Source organism: Rattus norvegicus, chromosome 6, assembly GCF_021556685.1.
Source record: "Rattus norvegicus strain SHRSP/BbbUtx chromosome 6, alternate assembly SHRSP_T2T, whole genome shotgun sequence".
Lineage (NCBI taxonomy): Eukaryota > Metazoa > Chordata > Mammalia > Rodentia > Muridae > Rattus > Rattus norvegicus.
Genome location: NC_141539.1, coordinates 66869775 through 66891034, shown reverse-complemented (window position 1 = coordinate 66891034; position 21260 = coordinate 66869775). Strand labels below are relative to the sequence as shown.

Genomic DNA, 21260 nt, shown 5'->3' with positions numbered 1-21260 from the left:
TCCACTGTCCTGGCAATGAGAATGAAACATGTTAGTAAATCCCATTAAGCACTGTATTCTTCCCAAATAAAATATAATTAGCACAGCACAATTTAATAATTCACAGCTCTTTGCTACAAAGTTTCTATCTAATATTAGAAAGCAGGGAACGTCAAAGGCAATGGATTCTTCAAAAGGTTTTGTAGGGGTGGCTTGGCTTTCAACACCACATAATACCTCATAACCATATTTTTTATGCAAAAGAATATTGAGTTTTCTGAAAAACAAATATGATACTCTGGGTAAACTGTGCTATTTATTCAGGCAGCAGGAATTTCTATGAAGTTTATTATATGTTCATATTCTTAACGTTTGTGGAGATACCCAAAAACAGCTCTCTAGGGGAAAGAAGCTTTAACAATCTTATCTTGGACAGAGCTGGGTGTAACAAGCCCTTTGTTTTCCCTATTTTAGTATGATTTTTCCCCATAAGGAGAAAATAAAATCAATACAAAAAAAGCATGATAATTTTTAGGCAGCCTGAAATTCTGAGAGGTTTATACAGTGTTCATGTTCTTGAGGTTTTGTGGAGCCACACGCAAGACCGCTTTCGGTGGAACAGAAGTTTTAGCAATCTTATCTAGGACAGAGCTGGATGTAGCAAGCCCTTTGCTTTCCCCATTTCAACATGATTTTTCTGCATGCTGAGAAAAATAAAATGAATCGAATAAAATAAAATAATGTTCATCTTCTGGAAAATATGCTTTGAAGATTTAAAGGCGTAATAACTTGAAACCCATAGGGCAAAAAAGATGACTGTAGCCACCGAAAGCTAATCTGTAATTGATAGTCATGTATTCATCTGAAGTACTATTTTTTTTCCTGTCATGCGCAAGATTTTCAATTCGGCATTTATTGATATCCTACTGTGTGCAAGACAATGCCACATGGAATGTAAATAATTAAAGCGAGACTGCAATAAACAAAATTTGTTGTTATGTCAACCTTAATATTGGAGAGGTGAAGGGGCAGGCGATAACATCTAACAGCTGTTTAGGGCTGACTATAATTGTGCTTCACCAGCAAAATTGACAGAAAAAAAAATTTAAAAAATCAAGTTACTCAATAGGTATTTCCCATCTTTAAAAGAAAACCAAGACTTTTATTGGTGTATAGTTATGAATGTCTGTTGTATATCTTAGACTGGAGGACTAGCGTTGGAAAAAAAGTGAGGTGCTATTGAAAAATAGCCTAAAGTATTTGGAAGGTAGTGAGCAATATGCCTTAGATGTATAGTTGGAGGGTGACATGGTGAAAGTAACAATGTGAATCTTTTCTAAATTCCCTATGCATTACCCATATCTGACAAGTCAGCCTGGGGCAAAGCTTAAATACAAACAGTGTTAGATATTGGTTTCTCCCGAGACAAGGAGCTTGGGACAAGTCGAGAGAGACCATAGTGGGGAAGTCCTATACAAACTGCCACAGTGCTGACATCTTCTCAAGAGAGGCCATGTGGGACTACTACACCTCAGAACAGTTGTTCACAGGCTGGGAGGCAAACAATTTAATCTCTAGATGCTGTGTCCTCTCTTCCGCACTGCAGAGGTCAAAATTCGAATTATGGATAATGGAATTGTTCTAAAATCAGAGTTATAATGGTCATGCAACTGTGTGTTGAGGACAGTACATCATTCTCTAAATTGCATAAATTAAATGTCTAGATTTTATAGCATGCGAATTATGTCTTAGTAGCCCTACATAAAGTTCCACCCATTATAAGTTATGATTTCTGTCATCCAGGTAAGTTAAATTTAGGAATTAGAACTTTCGTGGGGCTCAAGATCAAAAGGAGTAATGGAGGCAAGCCCAAATCTAGTATGAGGAGACACCTCTTGGGGACTGACTCAGTAGGAATTTACTTTCTCCTGAACTCACCCAGATCAGAAACCAAAGCAATAGCTTAGGCCCAGAGAGTAGATGAGGGTCGAAATACCTGGGAAGTAGCACAATGGAACTCCAGCTTGTGCTGTTCTGATTGGTTGAATACTGTAGTAGAAACTTCCCAACTTTTACTTTCACAGTCAACCCCTCACCCCTACCCTGCTCCCACCAAATGGCTTAGAGTGGATGGGTACAGGAAAACAGTTTCCTTTGTTATTTTTGACTTCGAGACCGAGGTTGTTGATCCTAACAGATTTGTTTCTTTTCCAATATTTGAGGAGCAAAGTCCAATTTCCCTCTTGGAAAATGTGGCCTCCTCATAGTGATTTTCTTGACTAATCCAATGAAGAAGATATCCCTCTAAGGCAGTGGTCCTCAACCTGCCCAAAACTATGACCCTTTAATACAATTCCTCATGTACTGACCCCAACATTAAAATTATTTCATTGCTAATTCCTAGCTGTAATTTTGCTATTGTTATCAATCATAACGTAAATACCTGTTATGCACAATATCTAATCTATAACCCCCAAAGTGTTATGACCCACAGGTTGAGAACTGCTCCAACAGACTCAAGTCTAGGCCAAATAATGACTTGCAGAACTACTGTAATCTCTTGGAATACTTAGTCTTGTACCACGGCTAATAGCATTAAGAAAGTCAAACAAGTCAAATGAAGACAACAGTGTAGGGAAAATGAAACACCTGAGGAAAAGCCCTGCTGAGCTCCTAGATGACAGCTAACAGCAATTTTCTCCCTACAAGCTGCAGTAATAAGTCATAAGAACAGGGTGTGAGCTACTCCCACTTGGATGCGTCAGTTGATGTGGTGAGGAGCTCACAAGCTGCCCAGGTAAACCCTCCACAAATTTGATATTTTCCAGTCATATTTAGACATCGCTTATTGTTCTGACACAGAAATCTGTAGTTAATATTTATAAACTCTACCCTTTTCCTCCAGCATTAGATTTCTTTCACCTGCATTTGGATGATTGGGGCTGTTATCCTGTAGGCATGTATTAACCTAACTAATATCCAAATACTGTATCCTTGACTGTTTGTGTATGTTCTCCATTTGTTTTAATTGTGCTTGAGAAGTTCAATTTTGTCTTTAGGTTTAAAGACCAACCTGGTTAAAAGAGCAGGCATGTTGTAGAATGCAATTTTCTTCTATCTTTTTTTTTCTTCTGTTTTTGTAAGCTGACCTTGATTGCTCAATAAACCATGAGAAAGGGACTAGATAATCTTGAGGCCAAGATACTATGTAACTTCCAATGTTTTCATACCAAGAGGTCAATGAAAACATATCAACTAAAGCAAACTTTATTAAGTTGTGACACTTACAGATATTAACCAAAGAATCAAAATTGCTATTCAAATATCTACCTATTCAAGTTTATTGCAATATTATTCATGATAACCAAGTTATAAACTGAGCCTAAGGATCTATCAATTTTTATAGGAAAAATTTATTTGATGTAGTTATTTTTCAGTCACAAATAATAATTAAACTTTATTATTTTTCAAGAAAATCAATGGAGTCTAGGTGAGGAAGAAAAGGAAGATATAAAAGGAAGGGACAGAGAACAATAGAGAAAAAAATCATAATGACAAGTACAAATAAAATCTTTTTGTATATGTATTAACATGTAAAAATGAAGTTCCTTACAGTGTAGAAGTAATATCTGCCAATAAATGATGAGAGAGGAGAAAGTGAAGTAAAAATGCTCAGGTATTTTTTTTCCATAAGTCTAAGGGCTTCACCATTTCACTGAAAGAACATCTACCTGTCTGTCAGCCTGTCTGTCAGTCTGTCTGTCTCTTTTATTTATTTCAGAATTTTATTGTCATACTTCTTTGCAATACTGCATTCTTTGTAATCCTTACTTTTTATGTAGTGTGTTCTGAGATCATTGTTTAATGCTACTATCTATATTCATTGTCTTTGTCGAATTACATGTATTGGAAAACAGATATCTTGGGTCCATCATTTAAGTTTTGCAAGAACTTCTCATGTTCTTCAGAGCACTCACCAAACACAAGATTCCTTATAGTTTTCTTCCTGCATGTTAGCCTAATTAATCACAGCTGAAACCTTTTAAATTTGTAATTCTATTAAATTTGAGGGAATGTTGCTAGATAAGGACTAGCTCCCTTCTCGCCAACAAGAGGGTTCTTATTGCTTTCAGAAAGGTAGACAATGCAGTTTGGAAATTCTGGCTTGATTACTTATTTTTAGGGTGCCCTCTGGCATCAATTGTCTTGGCCTAGATTTCCTACAATAGTAATTAAAGTAAATCTTTCACGCAGGGACTCAAAAATGAGAGGAGAGGAAGCTAAGCAACAATGGAGGAAAGCAGTCAAATAAATGGTATACTGCTGAGCTGTTAACAGCTGGGTAACCACCTCACACGTGATAGGGCTCGAGATACCATGTGCAATGGCTACATTTTTGGGGGGTGGATACTTCATTCTGGAAAAAAAATCTTAATATCGAGAAGGGGACTGGAGTTAACAAAGAAGAAAAAAGGTTATCTGACCAACGAGTCTGTGCTCCTTAGTAGTGATGCTTATTCTATGGAGTGCTGGTCTAACATTTTGGGCTTGTATTATATTCCCTAGAGGAATAAGGAAGTTTGGGTCGAAGTCATGTCTGGGTCTTAGAGGTATCTTCTGCTGACATAGATAACACACATGTGATAGCAATTCTAGCCTTGGTTTTCTTCACATATGAAAGAATAGTGACAGAACACTTTAGGTAATGAGGTGATAGCATTCAGTACTTGAATGACTTAGGCCCTCATATTACATATGCTATCAACAATAAATATTCACAATCTATAGGAGAAAGCAGCAACTGTATGAAAATATATTTGGTTATGTCCAAATTGGTGCATTGGGGCATAGCTTGTATCTGTATCCAACATTTTCAAATTTCCTACCATTATTTAGATCTCAATAAGGTAAGAACAACAAATAGCCTCAAATAGTAAGTATTCCCTCAGTATTAAATTAATAATTTGGATACTTCCACCTATTTCTTATGAATTGTCCTATAAAGTGTTTTAGCAAATGTTCATAAGCGTTTACCTCGATAAGAATTACATCTTATCAGTCATTTTTTTCAGGAGTGTTGGCTACATTTTGTGCAGTCATGAAGAGAATTTTAATCTTTCTGTATTGCCCCTTTTGTTTCATAGAAGGTCTTTTCACAGGCTTCAGACAAAATAGCCAACTTTGCATACTGATCTGTGCAAGCATTTATTATAGATTCATTTATCACATCCATTATATTATATCTTTTATGATAGGCTTCTATCTTAGTAAATAAAGTTTTATTAAAAAACACCAAAACTTTAGGCTATCAGGCTATTGTTCTGTTATGGAAGGTATTTTAAGGAGGTGAAGAATCATCTTTGTTTACACACAATCTTAATGTTGATAATAACAAAAATCCACAAGCTATTCGTGATTTACATTGATCAAGCTGATAGAGTCCATGAAGTTCCACAAATTTAGTCACTTGAGCTAATTCTGCTGTTAAGAAGCTCCCTTGTATAATAGAATAAGAGTAGGTATTTACTAACACCTTGCTTTTTGTTTTGTTTTTTTTGCTTGTGTTGTGTGTGTTTGTGTGTGTGTGTGTGTGTGTGTGTGTGTGTATTAAAGTACTTGGTAATTGAGGGTTTATGGTACATCTGGCATGTGCTGAGAGTGGACAAGTTTAGAACCAGAGAGCTGCCATCATTATAATGTCCATTGGGTACTGATATTGACTAGTGAATTGAAAGTATAAATATATGTTTCACATAAGGAGAATGTGTGAATATTTCATAGTTTAATAGGAAGTCATAGGTGAGTGTCAGGTAGAATCAGGGACTGCACTATTCATGATTCTATCAAATCCAAATGTGTAAAGACTTTTTTTTTCTAAATACTTTTGTCTCATTTGTCAGGTACAATGCATTTTTGTGACTGAAAGGATGTATTTTTATTAGTATATCCTATTTTATTAGGCAATAACAGTGAAGTTTGATGTGTGCTATGGAACTAAAGCAAACCCCAGAGTATGACCTGACCATTCACCTGCATACAAAGACTTAAATGATTCTGTAAATCCATGTAGCCCGCTACTAATGAAAAGTTTTGAGTTTACTTGGGGAGATTTTAGTTTCTATGACCTACAGAAATGGTTCTGAAACGTTTTATGTATTCAATTCTGATGCAAGTATAATTGCAATTGTCTTATTTTTTCTCTGGGCAGTTTATTGTGAGTATATAAAAGTACAAATATATTTTGCATGGTAAAATTTTATATTCTACAGGTTTACTAATTTGTCTTTTTAAAGTTGTTTTATTTCATGGAGTTCAAACATTTCTCTTTGTAATATGACCTTGCCTGTGAACTGAAGTGCAACTTCTACACTTTTCATTTACATGTCTTTTCCCTGCTGGTTTCTTACCTAATTTCTTCAGTGAGGACTTCTAAACTATTTTAAAAACAAGTGTCTTGATCTTGTTCCTGGTCATAGAGAAAAAAAAAAACTGGTTCTTCACTATCGAGTTGGATGTTAGACATGAGTTTGTGTAGTACGACCTTGGTTATAATAGATGCAGGAGAAACTGCTGACTTTTGAGTATGGGTTTGTATACGTACAAATGCTTGGGAATTTCCTGTGTTGTGCAACTTTCTTTCTTGGAGGAGAGAGAGGAAGGCTCATGGGACTCAGGAAACTTACAAAGTTTACAATGTCCCTTCCCAAGGTTATTTAAGTGGTCACCCGTACTGGGGATAGGAGATGCTATGCCCTGTCAAGTTGCTGTAAGTCATGCAGAGAATTCCAGTGTTGCTGCTTTTGTGAATTGTCAGCAAGCTGGAGAGAGTTTTTCATAGAGTCGTCCATGCTACTGTGAGTAACCCCTCACTGAGACTACTAGAACTAAATTCAACAAACCCAGAATTTGCCATCGGGGATTTGATGGAGCCATTACTTCAGTCTGTCACTTGCTGTTTATTTGTAGTAGTAGACATCTGTTCACTTATTCCATGGAAATCCAGAAAACAGGAGTGGCACCTCAATAGGGAAGAACAAAACTAAAGAAGAGTGGTGTTGTTGATTGGTCCTAATGCTATTTGTGTTAATTCGGTTCCCCAAATCACACAGGAACCTGCACATCCACTTGTGAGAAGCTGAGTTCTCTGTCGGCAGTTGACTCTAATTGGTAAATAAAGTTACCTGAGGCTAATGACTGGGTAGGGAGACAGAGGCAGGACTTTGAGGTTCCTATGCAAGGAATGTGATGGAAGGAGAGAATCGCCATTGCTGGGGAAGGAGAAGGTCCTGGCCTGAGAAGTGTAGGGCAGAGAGACAAAGACACTGCCAACAAGTAAGAGTCAGAGGATCATGGGCCATGAGGGCTACAGGCCTGAGTCCATGGTCACCAAGATGGAAATAGGTTTTAGTAAGTAATAATTCACGAATCGGAGAGGAGAGTGTGTTAGCCGTAGGGAGGTTTGGAAGCGCTGAGCCACTGCATTGTTTGATATATGTTAAAATTGAAGGCTGTGTGTGTGTGTGTGTGTGTGTGTGTGTGTGTGTGTGTGTGTGTGCACGCGCGCACTTTCATTCGTGAATTCAAAACATTTGGATGGGTAGCAAGTAGTGCTTGCACACCTGCCAGGGAATTTAGAGTGGATCAACACTTTACACTTCAGAGTGGGGAGGAGCTGTTTTATGGCTTCTGCAATGAGTGCTGAGACTTGAAATTGAGTATAATCCACACAAAGGTTAAATATTCATGAGGAATTTTCAGGGGCAACTCAGGCATAGCTGCCTAGCCAGAGAAATAGGGTGGTATAACTCTCTATAATTCCTGAGATAGGTGATAGAACTTGGAACGAAAGTCAAGCATCTGTGAGTGGAATGTCTGAGATAGTAGGAGCTGGATAGAGAGGAATTCTATGGTGTCCATCTTCCTCTACTTAGTATAAAATGGCATGCCCATCCTCAATAAATGTCAACCTTCTATCTAAGAGATGCTCCCTAAACATCTGAAGGATAATAATGTATCGACATCTAAAATAACACCTGAGGGATTGGATTGTAAATAGAGTTTACATGGTCTTTTTTTGGGTGATGATATGTGATTGAGGATCACAGTCTTCTCAAAAAATTTTTCCCATGTAAGGAAAAATTAGACCCAGAAAATTATATGAGGTTACCAGATTTTGCATTAGTTTCTGATTTGTATTATTAAGCATAACAAAAAGGAAAGAAAGAAAGAAGGAAAGAAAGAGAAGAAAGAGCAGAAAGGATGAAATGGAAGTGGTGGTTTGCTCTTTCTTATAGTTCCAGAATGCAAGGGAAAGAACCTGTAAATGACACTAGTGCTAAAGAATTCTTCCTCCATTTAGAAAACTTGGAACCCATGGGAACAGTTAGATATGTTAAAATAGAGAGGTAAACATAATAGATGATATTCCTTAGGGCCAACCATAATATAGAAAAAAAAATCAGTTTGTAGGTTGAGGTCCAGGGCAACAGACCACAATAGACACAGAATGGCCTACCTCTAAATTGCTTGAGCTTGGAAGCTTTTTCTTTTTCATCTTTATTAAATTGGGTATTTCTTATTTACATTTCAAATGTTATTCAAATGTGCTGTCAAGCTGGTGACATATGCTCTCTCCTGTTTCTTTCTGCAGGGACTCAGAGCTATGAGTTTTCCTCTTAGCACAGCTTTCATTGTGTCCCATAACTTTGGGTATGTTGTACCTTCTTTTTCATTAAATTCTAAGAAGTCTTTAATTTCTTTCTTTATTTCTTCCTTGACCAGGTTATCATTGAGTAGAGCATTGTTCAATTTCCATGTATATGTAGAAATATACATATACATTCCTTATTGTTATTGAAGACCAGCTTAAGCCCATGGTGGTCTGATAGGACACATGGGATTATTTCTATCTTTCTGTATCTGTTGAGGCCTGTTTGTGACCAATTATATGGTCAATTTTGGAGAAAGTACCATGAGGTGGTGAGAAGGTATATCCTTTTGTTATAGGATAGAATGTTCTATAAACATATGTTAAGTCCATTTGATTCATAACTTCTGTTAGTCTGTCTATGTCTTTGTTTAATTTCTGTTTCTATGATCTGTCCATTGATGAGAGTGGGGTATTGAAATCTTCTACTATTACTGTGTGAGGTGCAATGTATGCTTTGATTTTTAGTAAGGTTTCTTTTATGTATGTAAGTGCCCTTGTTTTTGGAGCATAGATATTTAGGATTGGGAGTTCATCTTGGTAGATTTTTCCTTTGATGAATATGAAGTGTCCTTATTTATCTTTCTTGATGACTTTTAGTTGAAAATAAATTTTATTTGATATTAGAATGGCTACTCCAGCTTCCTTCTTCAGACCATTTGCTTGGAAAGTTGTTTTACAGCCTTTTACTCTGAGGTAGTGTCTGTCTTTGTCTCTGGGGTGTGTTTCCTGTAGGCAGCAAAATGCTGGGTCCTTATTATGTATCCAGTTTGTTAATCTGTATCTTTTTTAATGAGGAATTGAGTCCATTGATTTTGAGAGATATTAAGGTTGAGTGATTGTTGCTTCCTGTTATCTTCGTATTTGAAGGTGAGCTTATGTTTGTGTGCTTTGTTTTGTTGCAAAAAGATTAGTTTCTTGCTTTTTCTAGGGTGTAGCTTGCTTCCTTGTGTTGTGCTTTACCATTTATTATCCTTTGTAGGGTTGGATTTGTAGAAAGATATTGTGCAAATTTGGTTTTGTCATGGAATATCTTGGTTTCTCCATCTATGTTAATTGAGTTTTGCTGGATATTGTAACCTGGGCTGGCATTTGTGTTCTAAAAATATGGAATGCTTCTTGAATTTTCGTGTCATACTTGTGCAGGGGTCATGCTAATCTTCTTTGTATTATTCCAATTTTAGTATATGTGCTGCTGAAGCGAGCACTTGAACTTGGAATTTTAAGATGTAAGTAACAGCTCATGCTGTGGTTTATATGACTATGGTGTAGTAATAGATGAAATTAATTTGAGTTTTATAAAAGCAAAGAGACTGAGAATTACAACTAGTTATTCCTTAAGACAAAGTTTGCGTGTGTGTGTGTGTGTGTGTGTGCGTGTGTGTGTGTGTGTGTGTGTTTGTGTGTGTGTATAGCCTGGGGTGGAAAAATGGAAGAAAACCAGTTTCAGATAGACTGACTTTAATAAATGGTATTAATGATGCTTGGTTATCAACAACAGACAACCCTATGCATATTATGGACTCAAAAACAATAGAGAACAGATTGGTGATATTGATGAAACTAAGAATAAAAGAGGTAAAGCTGATGATAAGTTTGTTGGGACAGGTGGAACTTGGTTTACATGACAATGAAGCAAGCAGTTGATTCAGCAAGGGACCACAGCACTGGTATGGCGTTTTGTTTTTTGTGCTAAGTCCATTGGTCGTCTTTAAGGAGTGAGAGAAGCTCTGGTATATCTGAATAACTTGGTGGTAACACAATCAAGTTTTTAGACTGATAATTAATCAAGAATGGTGAAGGAAAGGCAAAACATGTAAATGACTCTATCTAGCCCTCTTAAAGGAAAATGTGGTAATATTTGTTTAGCTGGACTTCTAAAGGAAAAATGATTGAGCTTTTTGAAGATATCACAGCCTGAGCAGCATATCACAAAAAACTTAAATGACAAAGTAGTACAGGTAGAAAAGACTAAACTTGACCTAAGGTAGATAGTCATCCTTCAAGAATATGTGGTCTAATAGGGAGCAGTTTGTTCACCCATTCTAGGGTCCTTTTAGCTGCTGGGTTATTTGATGGAACAGGGAAAACTACAGCACTGGAGTGAGGGCCATCAGAAAAATAGCACAATAAGTTAGAATGCAACTTTGTGGACCATATTCAGTATGGAAAATACAATTTGGTCTTTCTGAGAGCACCAGGAGTTGAGATACACATAATGGTACCACGGTACAAGTGGGATGTAGCGTTAAGGAAGTGGGATGCTGTTGGAAAACGTCTGTGCAGATGCTATATTATCTGGATAACATTGACGTCACTATAGCCAACATTGTTCTTTTAAGTAGAACAATTAGTTGAAGTGTAAATGTAATGATACATTTTCAAACTACATTAGACATTGCTATGTTTCTGATTTTATAACTTCTGTAGCTGTGCAAAGCCAACTGATACTTGTTTGGAATGGATGATGGTAGTAAGCCTTCAGAGAGCCTGCCTATTCTCTGTAAAAAAAAAGATTTTTTGATTTTTTTCTACGTTAGGCTCTCTATTGAGTGTATTACATATTTTAAAGACATCTAAAAGGTTAATAAGGACATCACTTTGGAAATTTAAATGAGAATATTCATTTGTGAAATGTATGAGTAACAAGGAGGCTTCTTTGGAGGCATGAAGTTTGAGGTTAAAAAAACCACAAATATTAGGCATGGTTTATCGCCTTATGAGTTGCTGGTTATGGAGGTTCCTAATAAAAGGCTGTTGTCACTGCTGTTGTTTGTATACCAGAACTAGATGATACGACTCTATTGCTGAAGACAGTGAATGTTTCAAGTTTACAACATGGAGAAATGAAGCTGGAACTGGACTGAAAGCTGACCCCTTCCTAGCTGTTTTTAACAATGCTAAAAGGTATTGTATGGTCTGGTTGCTGCAGGAGATTTGTCACAGGCAAGTGTTCTCCATGCTATGGTGGATTTTTCTGTGAGGCTCTGATCTTCTGCTCTCCTCTAAGTAACCCAATAACACCCAACAGTTCATCAAGTTCAACTTTGGTGAAATGTTACTTTTGTCTGTCATTGATTATCCTTCCCCTAGGTCAATTGATTTCTTTCCAAAAGAAGCTCCACAAACCAAAGCATCTTTTGTTTTTAAAATTAGTCCCCTTGATGTTTTCTACAAAACAAAAACAAACAAACAAACAAGTCTCCCAGACAAAGTTGGATCAATTATATCCTGCTGAGTCTTGGTCCCTGGCCTAACTAAACAATCTTTGTACTTATAACAAACTTTCTTCCACATAGAATTTTATTTGTGAGTATTAATGATATATTTACCAAAGTTACATTAAGTATAGTATGCACGTTTTACTTCTTAACTTTATGATTTTGTTGTTTATGAAGAGAAAATATTGTGCGTATATAATTGTACACATATATTTCTGTCAATTCTACGTTTCTTCATTGGCCTGTTCATTATCTACTGAACAATTGAGTCCATCAGGGATAATACCCTTGCACATATTTCTGCTGTACACTATGACTCTCTGAATCTGAGATGGTTCAATTTTATAAAAGTAGCTAGCATAATGCTTGCTTTCATCTTCCAAGGAAACAGAATTAGACTACTCAATGATAATTTCTATAGAAAATAATCCTCAAGGATAATGCAATGAAATGTGAATGTATTTACATTTTAATAGAGAGTAGCATACTCAAAAGCACACAGAATATTACATGGTAAAATCTTAAACCGACTGTAGGTTAGCTACGGTTAGATTGTATGTTTGAACAAGTATGTTGTAAATATATAATATTCAAATGAATTACTAATTTTCTAAAAACTAATTTTTTCTACTTACAAAGACCTTTCTATATCCACCTACTAATGCCTAGAGATTCAAATAAATATTTCAAAGTTCATTTTCATTGTTTTCCTTAGCAGAATGTGATTTAAGTGAATCTCTCCTTTTCTCTCATTTTTACTTTCTCACATTTCCCCTAATTTCGTCTCCTCTCACACCTCTGAGTGACGCGTAGCATGACTCTCTTCTATTCTTTTTGGAAGTTCTCTATTCTGAGCTGTCTAATATCTTTCAGTCATCCACTTGAGATATGACAATTCACTGGGTGTCTTCCATGGTTACTCAGGTTCATGACATGATTTCAACATTGTGTTTTGATGACATATCCAAGTTTCTCCTAAACTAATATAATAAAATTTTGCCAAAAACAACCCAAAGGACAAGGGGTTTGTTCTGATTCAATAGAACAGTCCACTATGATGGGGAAACTATTGTGCCATGACCTTGAAGTAGCTAGTTATATTACATTCACACAGCAAAGCAGAGAACAATGAATGCACACCAGTGCCCAGCTTGTTCTCTCCATTTTATACACCCCAGGATTCCCTGCCCATGAATCGTTCTACTCACAGTTGGAATGGTGCATGTTATGCTAATTCATGCAATCTAGGTTATCCCCATAGTCACAGGAGACTCAACTCTCAGGTTATTCTAGATAATGCCACATCAATAATAAACACCACCATACTTTGCAACTTTTACTTGTTTCCTAGTACACAGTACTTCATAATCTTGTTGCCACTCTGAGACTCTGAGCTTGACTCCTTTGTCATTTACACCCTTTTCCTATATAATTGCTTTCCACACCTGTAACTTCAAATCCATTAGAAATAGAATTTTACAGATGCTCAATTTTTATTCTATATATCTTATCTGGATTTTAAATTTCTACTCTATAATTAGAACTGGCATCCTGTGTATGTCTTGTTCTCACCTTCTTCTCCTTGTCTAACCTATGTCAAAGAGCAACACTTCCTTTCACTATATTACCAGAAGCCGGAAACAGATTGCAGATTTGACTTTCACTGTAGTTCCACGTCTCCAGAGTTCATTTCATCTTTTTTCCCCTTATGTCTCAGGTGCTGTTTCTCATTTGGTCCTGCTTATTAGTCTTCTATAGTGGTTTTTCTCCCTGACTTCATCCTGTTCATTTTTCACAGCTGCAACAGAATAATCTTTCAAATATCAGATGAGTAATTCATCTTAAATTGAATTTGATGTATGAAATAAAATATCAATTGATTTTTGCAAAATTGTAACGTAGTTGTTCCAAATCAATTTACCCAATATTTCTCATCTGAGTTGCGATTTTTGTATTATTATAAAATCACTCCTTATATGCAAGCAGGCCTCTACCTAATTTAGTCTTTTCAATCCATTACGATTATTAGTTATTTTGAAGACAGCATTATACTGTATGATCTGATAGATCTTTATAATGTGTTAAAATGTTTTATAAAACTGGACTGTTCACATTATTCTTTTTCTCTGAACTTCTTTTGGTACTATTGCTTGTTGACTTTTTAAAAAATCATTTTATCAATGCCTTCTACAAACTATCTGTGAATTGCATGATATCTTTGGTATTATATGAGGAAAATGCTGTTTTGAGAACCAAAATTGTTTTTGAATAACATTATGTGCCAACCAATTCATGCTCTCAAATCTTTATATCTTTAAATATAAATTTGGAATATCTTTATAGCTTTTATACTAGGGATTCAAGAAAAAGATTAAAAGTCCTCATTTTCTAGGTTTCTTTCAAGTCAATTGTGTAGCAAGAAGAGTCTCCTATAACAATTTTGTGTAATTTCATCCTGGAACTGGTAAGTTGCTCATTTTCACCTCTCCTATCTGTGCAAATTGTCTTTGACTTGCAGGTTATTCGTCTCTGAATATCTAGGGAATGATCAAGTTTCAGTTTGGGAAGAGATGGCTGAAAGTCTTTTACAATAGCCTATTTAATATGCATTTACTACAGGATATATCCTTATTCTATAAAACCAAGTGTTCATCAATAGTTTTCTGCTATAATTGCAATTTTATTTATTAAAAGGTAGAGCCAAATATCCCAACTTTCTGCATTGTTGTAGTTCAAGAGATGACCAAACTCTCTCACAATTTTTAAACTGCAAACCAATTTAAATGATTAAAACAATATATGCTAACTTCTTGTTATCAGTGTACCTAACAAGAATAATGGTATTATTTGTTTTGAAGTGCTTTGTGCCGTTCATGGAGTTCCACTCGAGATACTTTACTTCTTAGAGCAGAGACTTTGTCAAAATCCCAGATTCTCTTGTAGCTTCTTGAGCAATCTGCTGTGCATGGCGTATGGCTTTCCCTTTTAAGTTGCCTGAGCTTGTCATCTACCAAGCACTTCATACTGCTGAAATGATGACAAAATGATAGATGTAAAGAAACTTAGCTAGTGACTGCTTTCTATAGTGATGACAATTTTAGATGGCACTCAGAGAACGAGTATTTTATTTTTAAAGTGTTAGGTATACTTAATAATTTCATTGCTATGCTCACATAAATCATATTTTGCTGTAGTCTTTATATCATTAAGGTTTGTCTATGATAGTTATCATCGATCTGGGTACTCGGGGACCTGGAAATAAAACACCTGTGGCATGTGGGCATCATCTTTTTTAAAATTTTTTATGAAAAATAAAGTTATTTAATTCCCAGGATAAAAATTTGACTAATTTTTCCTTGTTTTCTTCCACCACTTCCCTTTAGATTCTCCTCTCCTCTGATTCATTCAACCAGCTTTTCTCTCTCTCCACATAAAATAATAAAAACAAAACAAAATGAACACGCAAATAAGGAACAGTCTAAAAACAAAAAGTACCTCCTCACAGAAAACACAGAGTCTATTGTGTGTTTTTCTGACTACTCCTAGCCATGGGTCTGCCTTGAAGTATGGGTAACATATTCAGTGGCACTCTATTGAAGAAAACCAATTTTTGCTTTCCAAGACAGATAATTGAAATAGTTTTTAGGATAGGCTAAGACTTTGCTCTACTTCCTTTATTAGTGCTGAGATTTTGTTTGGCTTGATCTTGTGCAGGTCTTGTGTGTGTGTTGTCATGGACTGTGAGGTATGGGTATCACAGACATTGTGTTTGGAAGACACCATTTCCTTGGATTCGTTCTTTACCTCTAGTTCTTAACAATCTTTCTGCCTCTTCTTCTGCACAGATCCCTGAACCTGGAGGGGAGGGGTTTGATGAAGTCATCCCATTTAGGACTGAGTGCTTCAAAGTCTCCTACTGTCTTCACATTGTCCAGTTATGTCATGTGTTAATCTCAATTTACTGAAACAAGCTTCTCTATTGGTGGTTGAGTGACACCTGACCTATAAGAGTAGCAGAATATCATTAGCAGTAACTTTATTGCTATATTCATTTAGCAGAATAAGAGTTATAGAATTTCCCCTAAGCTCATGACCTATCTAGACTCAGATTTTAGACATGCACATTTGAAGGGTACATTATATCTCTGTCCCTGTCTAAGAGCAGATTTCTGTCTCTGCCTTTGTACTTGTCCCTCTGTGTTTCTCTTTGTGTATTCTCTCTAACTCCATAATTACCTCCTGCCCTGAGTAGGTGAACAGTTCTGAAGGACCACAGCTCCCTGCAATGATATTTTGCCTCATCTTGGGCTCAGTAGCAAATAAAGCACGTCATCATAGAATTAACTCTTAAACTGTAGGGACAAATAAACCTTTCATATTTCTAGATATTTTCCTTGGATGATTTGTCATAGCAAAAGAATGGTGATTATAAAAACATACAAATTATTGTAGATCAAAACATTAATAACTAAAAAGATGTTATAGTGTGTGTTTCATTTTTAGTTGAATAGAATTATCTTTGCAATTGAAACCTGAAATAGTATTTTAATAGAAATTCCTGTTTAATTGTACCAAATATTAATTTGACAATATTGTTCATTTATGAACTTTGCTACTATTACATATATGAGAAAAATAAGTAAAAATTAAAAATTATTTTAGTGAGCAAATTAGATAATTCATGATGGATGAAACAATGTATTGCTAAAAGGCTGTGCTATTTCTGCAGCACTGATACAATGTATTCTCTCAGGCCTCCATTTGAATTTCAGTCCTCAAAAACACCTTTTAAAAGACCCCAATGTTTCATTTTCCCCTGGAGTCTTATATTATTTATAGTATTATTTTAAGAAGAATAGTGTTTTCTCATTTTCATTAATATTTATGTGTCCATTATCAGTCTCTTACAACTTTCAGTATATGTAATCTCAGTAATTATGCCTTGAATGAGACATGCAACACACATCTGTTTTTCAGTTTGCTTTGCAATTTTCTTTTCAATTTATCATTTAGGTACACAAAGAAATTACTGTTCACAGCTGAGCAGAGGATAACAAGGGTTCAGGTGACAATTCTAATTAAAACTTCTGGCTGACTCTCAGTTATTTTAAATGTCAAATGACAAGTGAAACCCTGTCTTTTAGATAAATAGAGCACGTATCTAAGAGATATTTTAGTGCACAGACATCAGGAGTGGAGAAGACTAAACATGATTATCTGAAAGCTTCTTGAAATAATGATACAAAACTGGCTTTAAAAAATTATAGGTATGCTTTTTCATGTATCTTCCAGTATTTTAATGGACTAGTGATCCTCATTTTCTTTGGTGTGGGAAGCTACTACTTTTATTTAGATCATATACATGATGTGTTCAGATAATTTTATGTCACTTCTTACCATTGATATATGCATCAGGACATGCATTGAAATATAAAACATATAAAACTAGTTAAATCAAGGATATCTAGAAGAATTTTTTCAAGATATAGAGGATGATATCTTGCAATTTGCCTGTTTTTCTATCTCAAGTAAGACATGGCACATAGTAAATGAAAAATCTACAAAGTTTATCTGAACCATTTCCATTGTCTTTCATCATCAGAACTTTGCACATTATTCTTATGTGTTTATGACCATAAGTCTTAGAGTGTGTACAAGAAAGCACAGTTTACATGTCCCTAAGCTTTATCTGTGCGTCCATGTCTACACTTTTCTCACAGTGTTTGTTTCTTATCCACTGTTTAAAAGAGTCTTCTATCAACATGGAAATGCATAAACATGCCTGTATCCATATCAGTTCTTCAACTCTGTCTTCATGTTACAAAGGGTAATACATTCTCTCCTCTCAAGTCCAATTTACTCTCATTCATTTTTCAATACCACTAAGAACTTCCTAGTCCTCCACTTCTCTTATGAATAGGAACAGAATGCTGGCATTTCTATTTTAAGATAACTGGTTCCTAAACTACATAATCCCATCAGACAGTGCCTACTAGACATAGACACTGTTTAGAGACAAATCCTTTAAATATATTCCTGTAGGTGTCAGAGGTCCATGTTTCTTTCATTATCATCTACCATTCAACTAAAATAGCCCTTGGCAAGCATTCAATGATTTGTGGCTTAATATAGTAGACAATTTGAATATCAAACCCACGTTTAACAGGCATTCGATATCATCGAGCCTCCCATATGTTTTGTATAAGCTTATGTTGGTTTCTATGGTGCTCTTCTACTATTTCCCTCAATTTTCTGCCCTTGAGCTATCAGTCCCTGTTTGCGTCTAGTTTTCTACTTTCAGATGCTCCTCTCCCCTACAGTTTCTCTCTACAATAACACAAAACGAATATTATCTATACATGTTTAATTATTGCTCATTTGCTTAAGATACTTGGGTTTTCCTCCAGCCCAGAATTCTCTTCTGAATGTAATGTACATATACAAATATGTTTATAAAATACCTTCTGGAAAATTGCAGAGATTTTTCAGCATACTTCCAAAACAAAATTTACTCTCCTCAAAACCTGTAGCTATCACATAATTTTTCTGTTAAGATCCATATTCATGAAGTCCCTTGTCAACTATGACATCTTGTTCTTCCATTCTCAAGAGCAGTCTATATCCTTTTTCCTTTCTGCCATCATTAATATAGATTAACTTAAATTGCCATATCTTGGGTATATGTGGTTTTTTACTTCTTACTACATCAAGTTTGTTTTCCATAGAGCAACCAGGAAAATCTAATTTTTATTTTCTATGAAAGTCATGCATGCATACAGTTGGAAAGGTTCTATTCTTATGCAAAACTTACAAGAAACAAAATAGAAAACTGAAAAGCAAACAGAGGTAATTTTTACTCTCAGTTTCAATTTCAGTTTACACAGAGGCAATGCATCCATGCTTATCAGCCATCTTCCAGTGTTTAGATCTCTCTTGAGATATACGCCTCTTATAATTATGATGATAGGACCCTTATTTGCTTTTTCATTTTCAGAAATTATCTTTTGACCTTACTCTATAGAACATGAAGTTAGAACTTCATGTCAAGTGTATAATACATAGAACATCCAGCATTTTCATCTTCCAGTGTTATTCTAGTATGATTTTGTAGAAATCAATTTTGCTATTAAATCATTTTAACCTTTTAAAACCTATTTATTGATAAGTGGCCCAAATGCTTGAATTACCCTAGATCCCTAGAACAAACGAAACTCAAGACGGATGATCAAAATGTGAATGCTTCACTCCTTCTTTAAATGAGGAAAAAGAATACCCTTGGCAGGGAACGGAGAGGCAAAGATTAAAACAGAGACTGAAGGAACACCCACTCAGAACCTGCCCCACATGTGGCCCATACATATACAGCCACCCAATTAGACAAGATGGATGAAGCAAAGAAGTGCAGACCGACAGGAGCCGGATGTAGATCGCTCCTGAGAGACACAGCCAGAATACAGCAAATACAGAGGCGAATGCCAGCAGCAAACCACTGAACTGAGAATAGGTCCCCCGTTGAAGGAATCAGAGAAAGAACTGGAAGAGCTTGAAGGGGCTCGAGACCCCATATGTACAACAATGCTAAGCAACCAGAGCTTCCAGGGACTAAGCCACTACCTAAAGACTATACATGGACTGACTCTGGACTCTGACCCCATAGGTAGCAATGAATATCCTAGTAAGGGCACCAGTGGAAGGGGAAGCCCTGGGTCCTGCTAAGACTGAACCCCCAGTGAACTAGAGTGGTGGGGGGAGGGCGGCAATGGGGGGAGGGTTGGGAGGGGAACACCCATAAGGAAGGAGAGGGGGGAGGGGGATGTTTGCCCGGAAACCGGGAAAGGGAATAACACTCGAAATGTATATAAGAAATACTCAAGTTAATAAAAAAAAATTAAAAATACAACCTATTTATATTTGAGCCACTCTATGTATTAAATATTTATTTTTGTTTTCTTGAGTTTTGCTGGTTTATTTGTATAAAGCTGTTAAGTGACACTGACATATATCAGTTTTCAAGACAAAAATATAGCAGATGAATTTTGTCTGTCCTGACAAAATCTATGCACAGTGTTGTTTGGGGATCTGCTTTTTCTAGCATCTTGGGAATTCTCTTTCCTACACATGTGGGTTGGAATTTTGTACCCTACATTAGATACTTTAGATATTTTATAGGCTTTAAGTTATTTCTATTTACACTGTAGTCTTAAAGTTTCCCTTGTTTTCTGGTACCCAAGAAATCTGTGTTATTAAATAGACTTTTCACAAGTTTCCTCATCTCCATTCCTGAATTTGTCACTGAGATGATTGCACAGATCTGTAAATTATATGCCTGAATCTAAAGATTAGACAAAAGTTATTCAGTCATAGTCTTGGCCTTTTTCTTATCACTGTGTTTCTAATAGTGATTTCCTCTATATTAGTTTATTTTATGACATTAACAGGTTGAGGATTTTTCCCCCACACTTTTTTCAATAATCACCATTTGTTGAGTTTTTACTAGACAAATTCCTGTCTTACTTTGGTCTTCATAGATTATCAAAGTATTATATGAGTATCAATAAGGTTGAAGAGAAGACTCAGCAGTTAAGAGCACTCAATGCTCTTCCAGAGGTTCTGAGTTCGATTCCCAGCAACCTCATGGTGCCTCATAACCATCTACAATGGAATCCAATGTCCTTCTCTGGTCTCTCTGAAGAGAGCTACAATGAACTCATATACATAAAATAAATAAATATATCTTTTTTAAAAAGAGTATCAATAAAAGAAACTAACTCATTCTTCTAGCAAATTGTTTGAAAACAAATCACTCAATTATTCATGGTTTAAAAACCTTTCATTATTATTTGTATTAGTCAGGGTTCTCTAGAATAACATAGCTTATAGAATGAATGTGCAGATATAAAGGTGGTTTTCTAGACTGGATTATAAGCTGTAGTCCAGTTAGTCTGACAATGAATGTTTAATAGAGAAAGTCCAAGAATTCAGCAGTTCTTCAATACATGAGGCTGGGTATCTCATCTGACATACAGTATAAGCTAGAATCCTGAAGAAATATATCTAATGCCATTGAGAGAAAGGACAAGCAGGAAAGACAAGCAGGAAATAAAGAAAGGTAAGGTTCATTCTCCCATTTCCTTTATAAAGGATGTCAGCTGAAGGTGTGGTCCATATTAAAGTTGCATCTTTCAATCTCAAAAGATTTGGGTTAAAGTTGTATCTTTCAACCTCAACTAGGAACATCCTTGTGGAGATGGTAGTGGGAGGATGAGGGGAAAATAAAAGTTAAAAAAAGTGGCTCTTCTCATTAAAAATGATTTAATTAAGAAAAAATCATTCAGTATATTTAGTTACTTGTG

General features: G+C 35.7%; 1 non-coding gene across 1 annotated transcript; it reads right to left on the bottom strand.

The window, feature by feature from the left end:
- Positions 1-9787: 9787 nt before the first annotated feature.
- On the bottom strand, positions 9788-9894 carry LOC120093283 (U6 spliceosomal RNA). The gene has a single exon (XR_015623641.1). It is a non-coding gene; the product is annotated as a U6 spliceosomal RNA (small nuclear RNA).
- Between the last annotated feature and the right edge of the window lie 11366 nt (positions 9895-21260).